The sequence below is a fragment of the Salvelinus sp. IW2-2015 genome, unplaced genomic scaffold (assembly GCF_002910315.2).
Source record: "Salvelinus sp. IW2-2015 unplaced genomic scaffold, ASM291031v2 Un_scaffold1157, whole genome shotgun sequence".
Taxonomy (NCBI): Eukaryota; Metazoa; Chordata; class Actinopteri; order Salmoniformes; family Salmonidae; genus Salvelinus; species Salvelinus sp. IW2-2015.
In genome coordinates, this window is record NW_019942757.1 from 99,663 (window position 1) to 120,101 (window position 20,439).

The window sequence follows — 20,439 nt, forward strand, 5'->3', positions numbered from 1 at the left end:
ATTGGGAGCCATATTTAGGCAGCCATAGGCATTATGTGTTGTGGGTAATTGTCTATGTAGAACGTTTGTAGCTTTGTATGGCACTTACGTTGTAGCTTCACGGTCGTTTGTTGTTTTGTTTAGTTTTTGTATAATGTTCGTTTCATGTTTACTCTGTCTCAAATAAGAGATGTATTTTTCACACGCTGCGCCTTGGTCACTCTTTATCCTCAGACGATCGAGACAGAATTACCCCCAGAAGGACCAAGCAGCGTGTCAGCGCAGCAGGAACATACACAGGATTTATGGCAATGGAGCAGGATCTGGACTATACTACGTGGAGGAATCGACAGGTGGCGATCGACCAGGCGAATGCGGAGCCCGCGTGGGATTCTCTGAACAGTGCGAGGAGGGATACCGGCGAATGGAGAGCACGACGACGCGGTAGGAAGCCTGTGAGTCAGCCCCAAAAATTATTGGGGGGCTACAAGGGTGTGGCGAAGTCAGGTAGAGACTGCACCAACTCCCGAGCTTACCGTGGAGCGCGAAAGTACGGGCAGACACCGTGTTTGCGTAAAGCGCACGGTGTCTCCTGTACGTGTGCATAGCCGGTGCGGGTTATTCCATCCCCGCACTGGCAGGGCTAGATGAGTATTGAAGCGATGTCATGAACCGGCCAACGCATCTGGCCCCAGTGCGTCTCTCGGGCGGCAATACATGCACCAGCCTACGCATGTGTCCCGGTTCGCCTACACAGCCAAGTGCGGGTTTATTCCACTCCCCGCACTCGTCGGGCTACGGGCAACAACAGGTAAGGTTGGGCAGGCTCAGTGCTCAAGGGAGCCAGTACGCCTGCACGGTCGTTTTCCGGGCCACCTCCCGCCCCGCCCATCCACCAGTCCTACACCACCACCAGGCTTCCTGGCGTCTCCAGAGCCCTGTTCTCTCCACGCACTAGCCCTGTGTGCGTGTCTCCAGCTATTACCACATGCTACACACGCACCAAGCTCCTGTGCGTCCCAGAGTCCTGTCATCTGTTGCTGCTCCCCTAGCCCTGAGTTGCGTGTTCCCAGCCGTACCACCAGTTCCGGCCCACGCACTAGGCCCAATGTGCTCTCCAGGTCCAGTATGCCTGTTCCTTCTCCCGCATAGCCTGAGATGCGTGTCCCCCGGTACACCAGTTCCGACACACACTAGGCCTAATGTGCGTCTCCAGGGTCAGTATGCCCTGTTCCTTCTCCGACTATCTGAGTGTTCCCAACCGGTTCCACCAGTTCCGGTACCACGCACACGCCTATAGTGCGCCTCGAGAATTCAGTGTGCCTGTTCTCCCCCACTAGCCTTGAGGTGCGTGTCTCCAGTCCGGTACACCAGTTCGGCACCACGCACCAGCCTTACTGTGCGCCTCAGCAGGTCAGAGTCGGCCATCGCCAACGCGCTGCACTGCCGTCGCCCAGCGCCGTCTGAGCTCCTGACGCAGCGCCGTCTGAGCCATCGTCTGCCCAGCCATCTGAGCCATCCGTCTGCCAGCGCCATCGGAGCATCCGTCGCCCAGCGCCATCTGAGCCATCCGTCTGCCAGCGCCGTCTGAGCATCCGTCTGTCCGAGCCGTCTGAGCATCCTCTGTCAGCCATCAGAGCCGCCCGTCTGTTCCGGACCGTCAGAGCCGCCCGTTTGTCCGAGCCGTCTGAGCGCCGTCTGTCCGAGCCGCTAGAGCCGTCGCATCGAGAGCCGCCAGAGCGCCAGCCAGTCAGGAGCGCCAGCGCCGCCAGCCAGTCAGAGCCGCCAGAGCCCAGCCAGCAGGACCGCAGAGCCGCCAGCCAGCCAGAGCCGCAGAGTCGCCAGCCAGCATGAGCAAGCCAGAGTCGCCAGCCAGCCATGAGCAGCCAGTCGCCAGCCAGCCATGACAGCCAAGTCCCACCAGCATGAGCAGCCAGAGTCGCCAGCCAGCAGAGCAGCCAGAGTCGCCACGCAGCCATGAGCAGCCAGAGTCGCAGCCAGCATGAGCACAAGTCGCACCAGCATGGCAGCCAGTCAGCAGGATCTCCAAGACACAAAGCTGTATGACATGTGGAGTGGGGTCACGTCCCGCACCGAGCCGCGCCATAGGAAGGCCCCCGGCTCCTTCTGTGTTTGCGGCCGGAGTCCGCACCTTTGGGGGGGGGTACTGTCACGCCTGGCCTTAGTATTCTTTGTTTTCTTATTATTTTAGTTAGGTCAGGTGTGACATGGGATGTTGTGTTTTGTTCGTCTTGGTGGTTATATGGTAAAGGGGGTGTGGGTTTAGTGTATGGGGTTGTGGTTAGTGAATGTGTCTAGGTATGTCTATGGTTGCCTGAGTGGTTCTATCAGAGCAGCTGTCTTCATTTGTCTCTGATTGGGAGCCTATTAGCAGCCATAGATTATGTGTTTGTGGTAATTGTCTATGTAGAACGTTTTGCTTTGTATGCGCTTACGTTTGTAGCTTCAGGGTCGTTGTTGTTTTTTTAGTTTTGTTATAAGTGTTCGTTTCGTGTTTCACTCGTCTCAAAAAAAAGAGATGTATTTTTCACACGCTGCTGTTACGATGATGAGGAAAATGGTAAGGAGTCAGGCAGAGAGCAAAGATACAGGGAAAAAACACACTTTAATGTCCAACCAGAAAATACAACTGGTAACGTCGAAATATGACGTAAAATCACTTCACTACAGTACACACTGGCAATAATACGGCCAGTGAAAACCCATCAAAAACGAACACTCATCGCACAAACAGAAGCGGGCTAAACGAACTTAAATAACACCCCCCTAACAACCAAACAATGAACAGGTGAAAACAATTAGACACAACCAAACGAAAAGGGAAAAAGGGATCGGTGGCAGCTAGTAGACCGGCGACGACGACCGCCGAGCGCTACCCGAACAGGAAGGGAAGCCACCTTCGGTAATGCTCGTTACWGCTGCGCCTTGGTCCACTYTTTATCCTCAAGACGATCGAGACAGGTGGCCCTCTCATGGCAGGTTTGTTGTGGTGCCATATTCTTAATTTTTTTTATAATGGTGCTCCATGGGATGTTCAATGTTTTGGATATTTTTTATAACTCAACCATGATCTGTACTTCTCCACAACTTTGTCCCTGACCTGTTTGGAGTGCTCCTTGGTCTTCATGGTGCCGCTTGCTTGGTGTTGTCCCTTGCTTAGTTGTGTTGCAGACTCTGGGGCCTTTCATAACAGGTGTATATATAGTGAGATCCTGTGACACTTAGATTGCACACAGGTGGGATTTATTTAAATAAATATGTGATTTCTGAAGGTAATTGGTTGCACCAGATCTTATTTAGGGGCTTCATAGCAAAGGGAGTGAATACATATGCACGCACCAATTTTCAGTTTTTAATATTTTTAATATTTTTAAGAGGGCGCAACAGTGTCTACTTCCTAAAGCAGCTGAAGAAATTCTCAAAATACTACCGCTGCACCATTGAGAGCGTCCTGACCGGTTGCATCATGGCCTGGTCCTGGGATTTCTTTGTCCACCGCSGCAAGGCCCTCCAGCGGGTGGTGAAAACGTCCCAGTGCATCCCACCCACCCATCTAGGACATTTACTCGAAACAGTGCCTGATGAAGGCACGCAGCATCGTCAAGGACTCCACACACCCCAGGCACAAGCTGCTCTCTCCCTTACCATCAAGCAGACTGTATCAGAGCATGAGGTCTGAYACCAACAGGCTCAGAGACAGTTTCTATCTACAAGCCATCAGACTGCTGAAATCTTTAACTGAACTGACCACCTGTATTATTTTTTATTTATTTCAAATGTTTTATTCACCTTTATTTGACCAGGTAGGTTAGTTGAGAACAAGTTCTCATTTAAAACTGCAACCTGGTCAAGATAAAGCATAGCAGTGCGACACAAACAATAACATAAAGTTACACATGGAATAAACAAACGTACAGTCAATTATATTTATGCTAAAATGTTTATTCTATTCTACTGAGCCATTTACTTTATGTTCGTAATCTTATCATTTCTTATTTCTTATTGTTGTTGCATTGTCGAGAAGAAACTTCCAAGTAAGCATTTCGTTGGACGATGTATACTATTCCTATCCCTTGAAACTTTAAATTGGCTACTCAACAAGCATAGGTAATCCATCTGCGTCACCATTGACCCCCTTGAACCAAGCCAGCACTACGATAGTCTCATCCACTGTGGCTCGCTAAAGGAGGACACTCAGCAAAGAGATGCTCTACATCAGTTGGGGCAACTGCAGAAAACCCTTCAAAGCTATTCCAACAGCATCTACCTGACCCCACCCGGACAAAAGTGAAGGAGGCAAAAGATGGTAACGCAAAGCGTCAGAAAGTAAAAGACCCCAAACTGAGTAAAATGGAAGGGGATGGTGATCACACAGGGGCGGTATGATCACTTGACTGATGTACTAATGCAACAAATTGATGCAATACATAATTGTGTGTTGAATGGTTGTCCATATTGTATTGCAAGGCCATGAGATCTTATATAGCCCTATTTTGCATAGCAATATTAAAAACAATGACGGCCTAMCCCAGCCAAACCCTCCCCTAACCCGGACGATTCCGTGCCAATTGTGGCCACCCTATGGGACTCCCGATCATGATACAGCCTGGGATCGAATCAGGGTCTGTAGTGACACCTCTAGCACTGAGATGGAGTGCCTTAGACCGCTGCTCCACTCAGAAGCCCTTGAAACAATTAGTGACTTGATTATAATGTTCCTGACATTTGCCTTGCCCTCAAAACATGATGGCCCTATGTGCTTTGGAAAGAATGTTGATGAAACCATAGAAATATATATGTTCCATGTTTCATGAGCTGAATAAAAGATCCCAGAAATACATACATGGCTGGTGCCATGTAAACACTTCCGACGCAAAGCTAGTTACCTTCAACTAGAGTTGCAACAAGTTGTCCAGTGTCTAACGCTAGCCTAGTCAACAACAGTCATGACCGGTATTCATTTACTCACTCCAATGCATTGACTCACGTCGCCTCCTCCATTCAGTCGCTTTTGCTTGACTCCAAATCAGATGTTGATGATGGTCGGTCGTAACCCAACACCATAACTATCTACATTTCAAATGGAGGCGCAAGCAGAGGGCCTACTTAGCCTATGACTCCTTTCCAGTGAAACTCCCGGTTGCCGAAATCAAAATTGCCCTCATCACAAGTCTGCTCTGCGAAGTGCTGTCTGCTGATCCTGCTAGCTCAAGCTGGCACTCCTTCCTCTTCAGACATGGAGCCACTTCTCTAAGTTGTGGGTTCTTGGGTATCCGATGGTAGCTTACCGTGATTTTTTTGGAGCCAATTCATACAGCCTGGCGCTATACAGTTCATGTTTGCTATACTAGTTCTTGTTGGCATCTTCGTTGTCCACACCTAACCTCACTCTCTTCGATTCATTCTCCGCATGAAACTCAATACCACAGACAATTTGCCGATTCCTCCAGTAACGCACTGGCGTCAGTCGTTACTATGGCAATTTAAAATGGTGATGACCATAGCTCCAGTAAACCTTGTCGTCGATCAAAATACTAAATATAGAGATGTTTTTATGTTAATTGCACATGTTAGTATTAGTGGATTGAATACATCTCTTTGCTTAGATTTACTTCCTAAAGTGTTCCATTCCCATTATTAAGATGGCGCCGGAGAAGAATGCAGACGTTTTACGTTCCCCAAGCCGATTGTGTTTTTTTGTTCATTTAATTGCGTTGTTGTAACTTATATTTGTACTTATTTTGTACATAATGTTGCCCTACCGTCTGTTATGACTGAAAATAACGGACTAGCAAATCCTTTTCCTTCTATGACTCTGACGAGCCCGACGCAGAGGATATACTGCTTCCTCGGGAACAGGCCCGATCCCCATGATCTGCATGAAGAGGAGGCGGAGAAAGAGGGCCGAAGGTTGGCTGCCTTCTGAGAATTCATAGCGATCGAATAAACCCCACCGTCTTCACCAGTCTTGACCTGACTGCAGTTCGGCGTCTTAACTGAGGAGTAGTTCTGTCTGTAATACAGCCCTTTTGTGGGAAAACGTATTCTGATTGGCTGGGCCTGGCTCCCCAGTGGATGGACCTGGCTCCCAAGTGGGTGCCTATGCCTTCCTAGCCCACCCATGGCTGTGCCCCTGCCCAGTCATGTGAAATCCATAGATTTGGGCCTAACGAATTTATTTCAATTGACTGATTCCTTATATGAACTGTAACTAAGTAAAATCATTGAAATTGTTACATGTTGCATTTATATTTTGTTGAACGGGCTTGGAAACTCTAACCACAGAAATAGAATGAATTAGTATGGACATCCCTATTTAAGTAAATGGTGCGTAATGGGTGAACTGATATCTGCTAATGTTTGGCATTCGGGTCCAAAAAGTTACATTTCTGACCACTTCTATCATGGAAAATATGTATGGAAAGTTTAGTTCAAATCAAAATGAGTGTGGTGAAAAAGTGATTGAAATCAAATGACCTACCCTTGGTTCAATGATCTATAAGGACTATACACGTGACAACAACCATTATTAGGCGTAGTCATACACCGTTATATATTGCCATTGTCCGATCATGAAATAGCTTGATGTGTGTGTGTTGGGTGTGTTTTGTTTGTGGCATTTTGGTCTTTGTGAAATGCAGTTGTGTTTTTTTAGGATGGGATGGTGAGCAGGATAGGATGAGATGTTTTTGATGACCCTGTTCTCCGTCCCTCTCCTCTCTCATAATGTAGGGATCTAGTGCATTGTCTAGTGCATTTTGTCTAGTACATTTTCCCCTATTTGCTTTTGATTCTGCACTGAAAATTCTAGGTGTTGGGTTCCCATTACTCCATCTCATCTTCATCCTTGTTTTGCAGTCTGCTCTCTCTCTCTCTCACACACACACACACACACACCACACACACACACAACACACACACACACACACACACACACACACCACACACACACACACACACACACACACACACCCACACCCACACACACAACACACACACACAACACACACACACACACACACACACACACACACACACACACACACACTATGACTAGAGTTCTTCATATCAGTTACACTGGTTTGAATCAGCTCATGCTGGTATTAGTTGAGGTATTATGTATATGTAGGTAGAGTTATTAAAGTGACTATGCATAGATGACAACAGAGAGTAGCAGTGGTGTAAAGAGGGGGTGAGGGGGGTGGCACTACAACTAGTCTGGGTAGCCATTTGACTAGATGTTCAGGACTCTTATGGCTTGGGTTTAGAAGCCATCTTGGACCTAGACTTGGCGCTCCGGTACCGCTTGACAGTTTTTAGGGCCTTCCTCTGACACCGCCTGGTATAGAGGTCCTGGATGACATGAGGCTTGGCCCCAGTGATATACTGTGCCGTTCCCACTACCCTCTGTAGTGCCTTGCGGTCGGAGGCCGAGCAGTTGCCATACCAGGCAGTGATGCAACCAGTCAGGATGCTCTCGATGGTGCAGATTTAGAACCTTTTGAGGATCTGAGGACCCATGCCAAATCTTTTCAGTCTCCTAAAGGGGGAATAGGTTTCATCGTGCCCTCTTCACGACTGTCTTGGTGTGCTTGGACCATATTAKTTTGTTGGTGATGTGGACACCAAGGAACCTGAAGCTCTCAACCTGCTCCACTGCAGCCCCGTCAATGAGAGAGAGGTTGTTGTCCTGCCACCACACGGCCAGGACTCTGACCTCCTCCCTATAGGATGTCTCGTCGTTGTCGGTGATCAGGCCTGCCACTGTTGTGTCATTGGCAAATTTAATGATGGTGATGGAGTCGTGCCTGGCCATGCAGTCCYGATTGAACAGGGAGTACAGGAGGGGACTGAGCACAGGCCCATGTGTTGAGGTTCAGCATGGTGGATATGTTGTTACCTACCCTTACCACCTGGGGGCGGCCTGTCAGGAAGTCCAGGATCCAGTTGCAGAGGGAGATGTTTAGTCCCAGGGACCTTAGCTTATTGATGGCTTTTGAGGGTACGACCTCTAGTTATTGATGGCTTTTGAGGGTACTATGGTGTTGAACGCTGAGCTGTAGTCAATGAATAGCATTCTCACATAGGTGTTCCTTTTGTCCAGGTGGGAAAGGGCAGTGTGGAGTGCAATAGAGATTGCGTCATCTGTGGATTTGTTGGGGAGGTAGCAAATTAGAGTGGGGCTAGGGTTTCTGGATGATGGTGCTGATGTGAGCCATGACCAGCCTTTCAAAGCACTTCATGGCTACAGATGTGAGTGCTATGGGTTGGTAGTCATTTAGGCAGTTACGTTAGTGTTCTTGGGCACAGGCACTATGTGGGTCTGCTTAAAACAGTGTAGTATTACAGACCCGCACAGGTAGAGGTTGAAAATGTCAGTGAAGACACTTGCTAGTTGGTCAGCACATGCTCGCAGTACACGTCCTGGTAATCCGTCTGGCCCTGCGCCTTGTAAATGCTGACATGTTTAAAGGTCTTACTCACATCGGCTGCAGAGAGCGTGATCACACAGTCGTCTGGAACAGCTGGTGCTCTCATGCATGTGTCAGTGTTATTTGCCTCGAAGCGAGCATAGAAGTAGTTTAGCTCGTCTGGTAGGCTCATATCACTGGGCAGCCTCTGGCTGTGCTTCCCTTTATAGTCTGTAATAGTTTGCAAGCCTGCCACATCCGACGAGCATCAGAGCCGGTGTAGTACGATTCGATCTTAGTCCTGTATCGACCCTTTGCCTGTTTGATGGATCGTCGGAGGCATAGTGGGATTCTTATAAGCTTCCGGTTAGAGTCCCGCTCCTTGAAAGCGGCAGCTCTAGCATTTAGCTCAGTGCAGATGCTGCCTGTAATCCATGACTTCTGGTTGGGGTATGTACGTACGGTCACAATGTGGATGATGTCATCGATGAGCTTATTGATGAAGCCAATGACTGATGTGCTGTACTCCTCAATGCCATGTTGAGCTCGAGACTTCCTTAGATATCGTGCACCAGCTGTTGTTTACAAAATACATAGACCGCCACCCCTTGTCTTACAGATGCTGCTGTTCTATCCTGCCGGTAAATGGTATAACCAGCCAGCTGTATGTTGATATTTGTCGTCGTTCAGCCACAACTCCTGAAGCATAAGATGTTACAGTTTTAATGGCCCGTTGATAGTTTAATCTCCCGCGTAACTCGTAAATTTTATTCTCTAAAGATGCACGTTTGCTCGCAGAATGGAGGGAGTGGGTTATATCGATCGCCGCCCCTCTTTCTCCGCCTCCTCTTCATGCAGATCATGGGGATCGGGGCCTGTTCCCGAGGAAGCAGTATATCCTCTGCGTCGGGCTCGTCAGAGTCATGAAAGGAAAAAAAGGATTTGCTAGTCCGTTATTTTCRGTCATAACAGACGGTAGCGGCAACATTATGTACAAAATAAGTACAAATATAAGTTACAAACAACGCAATTAAATGAACAAAAAAACACAATCGGCTTGGGGCACGTAAAACGTCTGCATTCTTCTCCGGCGCCATCTTATAAATGGGAATGGAAACACTTTAGGAAGTAAATCTAAGCAAAGAGATGTATTCAATCCACTAATACTAAACATGTGCAATTAACATAAAAACATCTCTATATTTAGTATTTTGATCGACGACAAGGTTTACTGGAGCTATGGTCATCACCATTTTAAATTGCCATAGTAACGACTGACGCCAGTGCGTTACTGGCAGGAATCGGCAAATTGTCTGTGGTATTGAGTTTTCATGCGGAGAATGAATCGAAGAGAGTGAGGTTAGGTGTGGACAACGAAGATGCCAACAAGAACTAGTAATGCAAACATGAACTGTATAGCGCCAGGCTGTATGRATTGGCTCCAAAAAARTCCCACGGTAAGCTACCATCGGATRCCCAAGAACCCACAACTTTTGAAGAAGTGGCTCCATGTCCTGAAGAGGAAGGACGTGCCAGCTTGAGCTAGCAGGATCAGCAGACAGCACTTCGCAGAGGCAGACTTTGTGATGAGGGCAATTTTGATTTCGGCAACCGGGAGTTTCCAAATGGAAAGGAGTCATAGGCCTAAGTAGGCCCTCTGCTTGCGCCTCCATTTGAAATGTAGATAGTTATGGTGTTGGGGTTACCGACCGACCATCATCAACATCGCTGACTTTGGAGTCAAGCAAAAGCGACTGAATGGAGGAGGCGACGTGAGTCAATGCATTGGAGCCTGAGTAAATGATAACCGGTCATGACTGTTGTTGACTAGGCTAGCGTTAGACACTGGACAACTTTGTTGCAACTCTAGTTGAAGGTAACTAGCTAATTGCGTCGGAAGTGTTTTGTGTAACACCCCCCAGCAAATAACATTAGCGAGCAACTCAACTGCAACTAAAATTGCAACACAGTTTCTCCGTGTATCCCTGTGTCACGGCTGTCGTCGAGGTGGAAATGACCGGACAAAGGTGCAGCGCTGTGAGCGTATATTTTCTTTTATTTAGAATGTGGCCAACAAAACAAGAAACAAAGAAACGACCGTGAAGCTTACTAGGGCTATAGTGCCACTAACAAAGTCAACTACCCACAAACACCAAAGGAAAAAATGCTGCCTAAGTATGATTCCCAATCAGAGACAACGATAGACAGCTGTCCCTGATTGAGAACCATACCCGGCCAAAACATAGAAATATAACACATAGAATGCCCACCCTAATCACACCCTGGCCTAACCAAAATAGAGACTAAAACCCTCTCTATGGCCAGGGCGTGACACCCTGTTATTAGGTAGTTACTGTAGCTAGCATCCACCTCAGATAGTCAAGTACTGTAATACATTTTGTTGACAGATTTGTTTTTGTAATGTTTTGTTAGCTCCACCTCATTCAGCTAGACTGAAGTTGACATAGCTAATGTTTGCTGAAAAATAAATGTCCCTGTATTTGCTGTGTGTGTGTGTGTTGACAAAGCATACAAGACAGGTAGCTTGTTAATGCGAACTGATGTATTTATTTGTGTTCAGTTGTCTTAACAAAACGTTTGTTTGTTTTCAGGATGACATCTTCATCCCTGAAAATGTTTTCATCCTGGAGGAGACTGTACAGGAGGCAGAGGAGGTACATGCAAATCCATGTTATTTCTAAGGCTTTTGTTCATTTCAAGTACAGTATATGCAGTGATTCTTGAATATAACTACAGCCTAATAGATGCCTTCATTTGTTTCTACCAACAGGAAAGAACGGTTAGTACAGCATGACAAACTAACCACTGGGTGCCTGAGTGTTTCTATGCTGCAGTGGAGAAGAGGTCCACCGGAACCATCACTAAAGAGCTCGGGGCCCAGCTAGATTGCGCTCACAACCATCAGCATACAACCGAGTCCGGCCCCTAAACGCCACAGATGGACCTGACGGAGAGTGAGATCAGTGAAGACCAGAACTCACTGTATGAACCTGAGAGCTCAGAGCCACAATCATCACAGTGCGAGCCAAGACATACTATCAATCACTTTGGGGGAGCGGGMTGGTGTTCCGAAAATGGAGAAGGAGCAGGCCATTCAACAGCGAATTCAAAGATACACCAATCCATAAAGGGAATCAAAGTGGAATTGTCCACTGATTTGTTTACCCGTTTCAACTAATGTGCTACCTTGTCCTGGTCCTGCTGTTTCGACTCTCTCTCTCAACCTATGAATGCTCAGCTATGAAAAGTCAACTGACCTTTGCTCCTGAGGTGTTGTTCTGTTGCACCCTCTATAACCACAGTCGTTATTATTTTGAGGTAAAAAGGGCATTTGTAAAATACATTTGATTGATTGATTGTTTGCTGCGCTGGATGCTGTGTAATCACTAACTGTCTGAGTTGAGTGATGGGACATTTATATAGTATCTGTAACATATTTTGGTGTATTTTATCTGCATCTTAACTTCTTAAAGTGGCAATCAGCAGTAGAAACAATGACAAAGTCTCTCCCTACTCCTCTTTCGGTAAAAAGCTGAGGGATGGAGCTGGAGAATGTAAGCACTCTCAAATTCATAGACAGAGTTATAGATGCAAGAACTGACAATCTATGATATCAAAATTGTATTCCTGTTTCTATGATCTGTTTCCACTACCATGTACCCAGTTTGCTTTGGATAAAGACGTCTGCTAAATGTCATATGTTATTAAAATATACTTTGACTACTTTGCCAACTAGCTGCCCAGTGTAGTTACCATTCCTTTCCAATAGATGGCAGCCAAAGCTAGTTGAAGTCACTACTCTAGTGACAGGGACACAGGATTAGTGCGCGTTATAAACTGTAGGCTCTCCAAACAAAATCATAACAAAAGTTAKTCTGATACCAAAACTAAATCACAATGTATTTATAATGAGCACGTCCCATTATTGGTTAACCAAAAGGTAAATGTATTACCATCACGCAAAACAGAGCTAATGATAAATATCGTCATAGGGATACTGATATATGATGTAATATAACGATTATATACAGTTGAAGTCGGAAGTTTACATACACTTAGGTTGGAGTCATTAAAACTCGTTTTTCAACCGCTCTACGAATTTCTTGTTAACAAACTATAGTTTTGGCAAGTCGGTTAGGACATCTATTTCGTGCATGACACAAGTAATTGTTCCAACAATTGTTTACAGACAGATTATTTCACTTATAATTCACTGTATCACAATTCCAGTGGGTCAGAAGTGTACATACACTATGTTGACTGTGTCTTTAAACAGCTCGGAAAATTCCAGAACATGATGGCATGGCTTTAGAAGCTTCTGATAGGCTAATTGACATCATTTGAGTCAGTTGGAGGGGTACCAGTGGGTGTATTTCAAGGACTACCTTCAAACTCAGTGCCTCTTTGCTTGACATCATGGGAAAATCTAAAGAAATCAGCCAAGACCTCAGAAAAAAAATTGTAGACCTCCAAGTCTGGTTCATTCTTGGGAGCAATTTCCAAGGTTCCACGTTCATCTGTACAAACAATAGTATGCAAGTATAAAAACCAGCCATCATACTACTCAAGAAGGAGACGCGTTCTGTCTCCTAGAGATGAACGTACTTTGGTGCGAAAAGTGCAAATCAATCCCAGAACAACAGCAAAGGACCCTGTGAAGATTCTGGAGGAAACAGGTACAAAATTATCTATATCCACATTAAAACGAGTCCTATGTCGACATAACCTGAAAGGCTGCTCAGCAAGGAAGAAGCCACTGCTCCAAAACCGCCATAAAAAAGCCAGACTACGGTTTGCAACTGCACATGGGGACAAAGATTGTACTTTTTGGAGAAATGTCCTCTGGTCTGATGAAACAAAAATAGAACTGTTTGGCCATAATGACCATAATGACCATACTGACCAAGCATCATGTTGTGGGGGTGCTTTGCTGCAGGGGGGAAAGGTGCACTTCACAAAATAGATGGCATCATGAGGTAGGAAAATGATGTGGATACATTGAAGCAACATCTCAAGACATCAGTCAGAAGTTAAAGCTTGGTCACAAATGAATATTCCAATGGACAATGTCCCCAAGCACACTTCCAAAGTTGTGGCAAAATGGCTTAAGGACAACAAAGTTAAGGTATTGGAGTGGCCATGACAAAGCCCTGACCTCAATCCAATAGAAAATTTGTTGGCAGAACTGAAAAGGCAGGTGCGAGCAAGGAGGCCTACAAACCTGACTCAGTTACACCAGCTCTGTCAGGAGGAATGAGCCAAAATTCACCCAACTTATTGTGGGAAGCTTGTAGAAGGCTACCCGCAACGTTTGACCCAAGTTAAACAATTTAAAGGCAATGCACCCAAATACTAATTGAGTGTATGTAAACTTCTGACCCACTGGGAATGTGATGAAAGAAATAAAAGCTGAAATAAATAATACTCTACTATTATTCTGACATTTCACAATCTTAAAGTAAAGTGGTGATCCTAACTGACCGAAGACTGGGAATTTTTACTAGGATTTGTGAAAAACTGAGTTGAAATGTAATTGGCTAAGGTGTATGTAATCTTCCGACTTCATCTGTATACCCACTACTGATATTAACCTTAAACAATATATAATCTAGCAAAATGTTACCAATTATTTAACTAGCATATTGGTGCTGACCGGTCGAGTAACCTCTTCTACCAGGAAGTCCTTCATGAGGATTAGTGACACCTCCAATAAATACATTGCCATCCAGACAGACTGACAGGAACCTATGACTGGATGTAATACAGCCCCCATCCGCTGGGATTTTGTGCTGTACCGCCACCATCTCTCTACAACACACATGCCGACACTCTAGCTGAGGTGTTTCAGGCTGCATGTCTATGTTGTTACTGCTACTAGAACGAACTGTTTGATCTGGGGCAACGATCGGCTCGAACACGAATGGCTTCAGTAGGTTTATTGGCTCCCTAACTAACATTATTTCATTCTCTGTAATAAACTCATTCTCAGACTCGGAGCTACTCGGTAAATTCAGCCATTTTTGGGAGTTCCAAAATGTTATTTCCTGCCAGTGACGTAACAATGMCAATCGGGCGAATTACAGTTTGTTAGCTGCTGTTCTAAATCCTAGTATTTCCATTCTCCTTTGGTATTGACCCAATGTGTCGTGTTTTTGTAGTGGCAATCAATGGCACAGTGTTTTTATGAAGGATCCATCCCCATTGAAGTCAGATTGGCCCTCGTTGGACTGGTTGTCCTTTCTACTAGGCCTTGGTCAGTATTACCAGTTGTTCCAACCATTATAAAATTCCTCATTGATGTAAAAACAGGGTCTATAACTAGGAGCCCAACCTCCGACACTAATGTGTTGACGTGTACTCTTGCACGTGAGCTAATCTACACTCCAGGGCCGGTGCAGGATGAGAGCGTGCCAGGTGAAAATAGGTGGCTGAACTCAGAGCAGAGGGCTGCCGGCCTTCGTTGTCCTTCTCCACTCTGCCTTAATAATTAACATTACAACATGGCCGCGGCCACCGTCGACAATTACCTACACTGCCCGCAGTGCCAGAGAGCAGCTTGGGAAGTCAGCGAGAAGTCACACACTGTCTTCCAGCATTTYACCCCAGTGGAGKACTGGACTTGGAGGAAAGGAGGGAGGGAGGGAAAGGGGAGAGAGAGAGGGAGAGCAGAGGACAGGATGAGGAGGGAAGGAGATGACCGAAAAGTGAGATGGGAGGGTGGAGGAAACGGAGGGAGGGATGTTTTTTTCACCATTGTCCTGAGATATGACAGTCTGGTGCTTCATGAAGGGCAGTTGACACTGACTAATGTAGCTGCTGAATTGCAGACTAAATTAAATCCGCTCCAAAACCATTTTCAGGTCAAAAGGAACTTTATTTATCTATGAGGTAGTTTACTGAGGACAACAAAATCAATTTTTTCATAACAACCTAGTACCAAACAGGGACATCGTGACAAATGAATGGTGGGCTGATGACTATGTGATTGTTAGATAAAATCCTGACAATTCAGGAATGACTGAAAACTGCCACCGTCACACCACTTCAACATAGTATCACAATTAGCCAGTTCAACCCAGTGAGTTTGTTGAAGTCCACTAGACCTCATATGAACCTCTCTCTACAGTCCAAACCCTGTTATGTCTGACACATCCCCCAATTGTTCTGCTGATGCTTTTCTTCATGGAAAACCTGTCTTGTTTTGTTGATTAGATGTCCTTTGTCTTGCTCAGCTGCAGTAGGCTAGTTGTCGAGAGAACTGGAATCCATACTTTAGTAGTCAGTGGCTTGATGCCCTGACTCATTATGGATTAAAACAATGATATGTTAATGAATAGTCTATGTTACATAGGCCTATACTTATTAATGTAATTTGATTAAACAATAATTCATTCATTCATATATTCAGTGATCCCCTTTCTCGAATTGACCCTTCTCATTCAAAATCTTTTTTTTCACAAGAGGAGCCCCCACCAGAGGGTTCTATATCCATGGTGATACTGGTAAGATACATTATTACACATTATCTGCAAGTTATAACACATTATACAATGGGTGGGTCTAATCCTGAATGCTGATTGGTTAAAGCCGCATTCTAGCCATTGTCTATTCCACAAATTACCACTGGCTAAATCTATGATGTTAAAATGCCTATTTTCTCTGTTCCATTTGACTGCGCAATCATCAGCTACAGCCAGGCAATTTATAAACTTGATCTCCACTATAAAAAGCATCTAGACATTATCTCACATTTCTTTTAGACTAACATTTACTTTTCAACAGCGGAGATTTGTATAAACATTGCTGTCTGTCTCCAACATTTGCCACATTGTTTCAATATTCAAATTCTATCTCCAGCTGTCCAATAGTAATGAACGTGTCGGGAGTCGGGATGCTTTTTGGCTTTTTTCAGCCAGTCGAAATCATGAATCAGCATCATGTTTATGGATATATACAAAGAAATATCAATACAAAACAGGTAAAACTAAATTAAATGCAGCTAGTTTACTGTATTTCCAGTTTCAATTTGAAGTCATTGTGTTAGCTGTGTTCTTAGCTAGCTCCTCTGAGCAATAGTGTCCTGACGAGAGAGCACATTTTCTATGCCAGGCGAAATCCTGCCTCATTAGCTCATTGTTATGGATGCATCCAAATAAATGTCACTAGAAAACAGCTTAAACAAGCTCAAATGTAGCTACTTTGCTGTTATTCTGGCTGCACTGTTTAAAGTGACAGTAAGTTAGCCGTAGTTGGCTAGCTAGCAACCAAGGGACAAGAATGTTGCCAGCCAGTATGGCAATGGAACATTTGGAGCGAACAACTGGGTTGTGTCAACAGATTCAGAACAAAAAGACTGAACGACTGGGTCGCGTCCATAGATACAGAAAAAAAAGACTGAGCCTTCGTCTCAGACCTAACAACACCCGTTCCAATATATCTTCCAAACACCGGCTTCTCGGACATTATCTGCAAGTTATAACACATTATCCGCAAGTTATAACACATTATCGGCCAGTTAAAACATTATCTACAGGTTATAACACTTACTTACGTTCTGTTTGATGCTGACCCTGTGACTACTGACTCCTTGTGTTATTGCCATGTTGTTTCATGCTTTCTTCAGATATTGTTAGCTATATTTTATGATCCATATGTTTCTTTCTTGTCTCTTTTTTTAGGTGAATTCCAGGGACAGGAAAGACCATGCTCGTGGATATGTTCTACTCTCATGTGGATAATGGACGTAAGAAAAGGGTCCATTTCAACGGATTCATGTTGGACATCCACAAAAGCTTTTATTATCCTAGTATATTACCTCCTATCTCCTAATATACAGCTATCATATACAGCTATCAGAGGCTTGACTTTGAGCAAGTCAAACACCTCCCATACATTCTGTATTCTATCATTACCTCACTCTCTGTTGGTCCTAATGCAATACTAAAATTGTGCAGCGTTATWAACAGGGTTGGGAAGTAACGGATTACATGTGGTATGGATCTGCTTTTTTCTATACTTTAGAACCAGAACACCCAACAGAAGCTAGCCAGCTAACTAGCTACTAGCTAGTAGTCAGTTAGCCACTGCTAGCGGTCATCAGCTAACCTTAGCCCGGTCAACTAATGCCAGTCTGCCCAGCGAGATTCAACCAAAAGCATACCAGACTGCTTTTTCTCCATCAAATCTACACATTTCCGGATTCCTTCCGCAAGCTTTGAACCTTTTCACCTGGATAATCACAGCTAGCAAGCTGCTATCCGAGTGGCTACTCCTGGCTAACGTCTCTGTCCTGAAGCAAGCACCAGTTAGCCTGGAACTAGCCTCGTGCTAGGCCCATCTCTCGGCTAGCTGAAGAGATCCATCAGCCACTCCTTGGGCTACAATACCTATTTTGCCAATTGGCCTGGACCCCTTTTACTGCCGACACAAAGCCCCGCCGATCTATCATGACTGGTCTAGGTCATCTATAAGTCGTTGCTAGGTAAGCTCTGCCTTATCTCAGCTCACTGGTCACCATAGCAGCACCCACCCATAGCACGTGCTCCAGCAGGTATATTTCACTGGTCACCCCCAAAGCCAATTCCTACTTTGTCTGCCTTTCCTTCCAGTTCTCTGCTGYCAATGACTCGACCAAAACGCAGCATTGTGATATGACATGATATTTATTAAACAAGGAACGAAAACGAACTTCACTTGAATAACTAACAAAATAACAAAACGGAGTAGACAGACCTGGACATGCGAACTTACAAACAACGAAGAACTCACGAACAGGAAAAATGACTACACAAAAGAACGAACGGACAAACAAACCGGCTGGCTGACGGCTCAGGACGCCTCATGGCTGGCTGACGGCTCAGGACGCTCATGGCTGGCTGACGGCTCTGGACGCTCATGGCTGGCTGACGGCTACTGGACGCTCATGGCTGGCTGACGCTCTGGCGCCTGGCTGGCTGAGCGGCTCTGGACGCTTCATGGCTGGCTGGCGGCTCTGGCTGCTCATGGCTGGCTGACGGCTCTGGCAGATCCTGTCTGGGTTGGCGCGTCTGGCAGATCCTGTCTGGTTGCGGCTCTGCAGATCCTGTCTGGTTGGCGGCTTTTGGCCAGATCCTGTCTGGTTGGCAGCTCTGGCAGATCCTGTCTGGTTGGCGGCTCTGGCAGATCCTGTCTGGTTGGCGGCTCTGGCAGATCCTGACTGACGAATGGCTCTAGCGGCTCCTGACTGACGAACGGCTTCTGACGACTCGGGACAGACGGGCGGCTCTAATGGCTCGGGACAGACGGATGGCTCAGATGGCGCTGGTAGACGGATGGCTCAGATGCGCTGGGTAGACGGATGGCTCAGATGGCGCTGGGCAGACGGATGGCTCAGGTGGCGCTGGCAGACGGATGGCTCAGGTGGCGCTGGGCAGACGGATGCGTCAGGTGGCGCTGGGCAGACGGAATGGCTCAGGTGGCACTGGGCAGGACGGAGGCTCAGGTGGCACTGGGCAAACGGATGGCTCAGGTGGCACTGGGCAGACGGATGGCTCAGGTGGCACTGGGCAGACGGATGGCTCAGGTGGCACTGGGCAGACGGGCAGCTCTGGCCGGATGAGGCGCACTGTAGGCCTGGTACGTGGTGCCGGAACTGAGGCACCGGGCTAAGGACACGCACCTTCAAGCTAGTGGGGGAACAACAACAGGGCACACTGGACTCTCAAGGCGTACTATAGCCTGGTGCGTGGGTACCGGCACTGGTGGTACCGGGCTGAGGGCACGCACATCAGGGCGAGTACGGGGAGAAGGAACAGTGCGTACAGGGCTCTGAGACGCACAGGAGGCTTGATGCGTGGTGCCGGAACTGGAGGCACTGGGCTGGAGACACGCACCACAGGGAAAGTGCGTGGAGGAGAACAGGGCTCTGGAGACGCACAGGAAGCCTGGTGCATGGTGTAGGCACTGGTGGTACTGGGCTGGGCGGGGAGGTGGCGCCGGAAATACCGGACCGTGGAGGCGTACTGGCTCCCTTGAGCATTGAGCCTGCCCAACCTTACCTGGTTGAATGCTCCCCGTCGCCCGACCAGTGGCGGGGAGGTGGAATAACCCGCACCGGGCTATGTAGGCGAACCGGGGACACCATGCGTAAGGCGGTGCCATGTATGCCGGCCCGAGGAGACGCACTGGAGACCAGACGCGTTGAGCCGGCTTCATGACACCTGGCTCAATGCCCAATCTAGCCCTACCAGTGCGGGGAGGTGGAATAACCCGCACCGGGCTATGAACACGTACAGGAGACACCGTGCGCTCTACTGCGTAACACGGTGTCTGCCCGTACTCCCCCTCTCCACGGTTAGCCTGGGAAGTGGGCGCAGGCTCCTACCTGCCCTCGGCCCACTACCTCTTAGCCCCCCACCAATACATTTTTGGGGTTTCTTCACGGGCTTCCGTGCTAGCCGCGTACCTTCATATCTCCGGTCCTCTCTCCGGTTGCCTCCGTCTCCTCACTGCCTCCAGCTGTTCCCATGGGAGGCGATCCCTTCCAGCCAGGATCTCCTCCAATGTGTAGCAACCCTTGCCGTTTAACACGTCCTCCCATGTCCATTCTTGTTTAGTAGTCCACTGCTCGAACTTACGCTGCTTGGTCCTGGTTTGGTGGTGGTTCTGTAACGGATTTCCTCCTCCTCTTCATCCGAAGAGGAGGAGCAGGGATTCGACCAAAACGCAGCATTGTGATATGACATGATATTTATTAAACAAGGAACGAAAAACGAACTTCACTTGAATAACTAACAAAATAACAAAAATGGAGTAGACAGACCTGGACATGCGAACTTACAAACAACGAAGAACTCACGAACAGGAAAAATGACTACACAAAAGAACGAACGGACAAACAAACCGAAACAGTCCCGTGTGGCCGACAAACACAGACACAGAAGACAACCACCTCCAACCAACAATGTGAAACCACCTACCTTAATATGGCTCTCAATCAGAGGAAACGTAAACCACCTGCCCTAATTGA

The 20,439-nt window shown here is 46.8% G+C and overlaps 1 pseudogene; it reads left to right on the forward strand.

Moving 5' to 3' along the window:
• Nucleotides 1-1,981: 1,981 nt before the first annotated feature.
• Nucleotides 1,982-20,439, forward strand: part of LOC139024189 (lactation elevated protein 1 homolog B-like) — a 54,876-nt pseudogene continuing 36,418 nt past the window's right edge.